Here is a 1,653-nt window from a genome sequence, read left to right on the forward strand (position 1 = left end):
TGTATGATGGGCACTCAGATCCGAAGCAGTTTCTGATGAGCTACGAAGCCACCATATCTTCGTATGGGGGCAATACCGCAGTCATGGCGAAATCCTTTGTCATGGCAGTAAAGAATGGTGTGCAAACTTGGTACTCCTCTCTTCGGCCAGGAATAATCACATCATGGCAGAAGCTGAAGGACATGCTGATCACCAGTTTCCAAGGGTTTCAGACAAAGCCAGTTACTGCACAAGCCTTGTTCCAGTGCACGCAAGACCACGAAGAATACCTCCAGGCGTATGTCCGAAGGTTCTTGCGTCTAAGAGCACAGGCGCCCACAGTGCCCAATGAAATCGTCATTGAGGCCATGATCAAGGGTCTTCGGCCAGGACCCACGGCTCAATACTTTGCCAGGAAGCCCCCTCAGACGCAGGAGAAGCTGCTTCAGAAAATAGATGAGTACATCCGGGCCGATAATGATTTCCGCCAAAGAAGGGAGGAAGCTTATAGGTTTTCTGAGATGACTAGGGGCTTGGGAGGAAGAATCCACCCTAGGCATGTCAGATCAATCCACATCTCTAGTCAGAGGACAGAGGAAGCCAATTTCAAAGGCCATAGAACAGCTCACAGTCTTCAGGGCAGCATCAAAGCTCCTTTAGCCACGAGCTCCAAGGGGCAGAGGCGGTAGGGGCTTCGGAGGAAGATATGGGATCAGCCCAGGAAAATCTATTGCTTATTCTGTGGTGAAGACAACGGCCACACTACAAGATCGTGCCAGGTTACCATTCTGAAGCAAAAAGAGATTGCCGAAGCAGAAGCCCGGTAGAACCAGCCGAAGCAGGTTTTACATACTGCTTCGTGCTACTCTCCCTATATACCAGAATATGTGGGCAATCAACCTGCAGCTTCTATTGCTTTGGCAAGCCATTCACAAGCTTCCTGGCCTCAGCTTTCTCTGCCACCACCATTGCCACCTACTCATACCGGAAGCCAGCAACCAGAGGGGCGCCAGCACCCCCAACAGCAACGCGACTTCAGGGAGGAGTCCAAAGCTCGTACAGTCAATAGCACTGTGCCAGAATCGAAGCACATATACTGAGGAATATCCTACTTCTGAAGTACTTTTATCTTTTATGCATTTTACTTTCTGTTTGAGAAACAAGTAATGAAAAACTCAGTTTCAATTTCTTGTAATAATTCTGCCTACACAAGAATGAAATATATCTTCTTCATAGATTTACGAAGCTCGAAAGATGACTCTTAAAGGAACAAAGTAGATTTCGAAGCTCAAAAGTCGTTCCTAAGGGAATGCAGAGCCGAAATTGACGAAGCTACAAAAAGTCATTCCTAAGGGAGCGCAGTGTAAGTTTTCTGTTCAAAAGTCGTTCTAAAGGGAATGCAGAGCCAAATACCGCCAAAATATAAGGCAAAGAAGTTCAAAAGTCGTTCCTAAGGGGATGCAGAACTTATACCGCCAAAATATAAGAAGAAGAAGTTCAAAAGTCGTTCCTAAGGGGATGCAGAACTTATATCACCGAAATAGAAGGTGAAGAAGCTCAAAAGTCGTTCCTAAGGTGATGCAGAGCTTAGACTCAAAAGACGTTCCTAAGGGGATGCAGAGTCTTCCGTGTACCAGTGTGGGTGTATGTGTGGGTGTTAAAGCATCATCATAT

This window comes from Zea mays, chromosome 5, assembly GCF_902167145.1.
Source record: "Zea mays cultivar B73 chromosome 5, Zm-B73-REFERENCE-NAM-5.0, whole genome shotgun sequence".
Classification (NCBI taxonomy): domain Eukaryota; kingdom Viridiplantae; phylum Streptophyta; class Magnoliopsida; order Poales; family Poaceae; genus Zea; species Zea mays.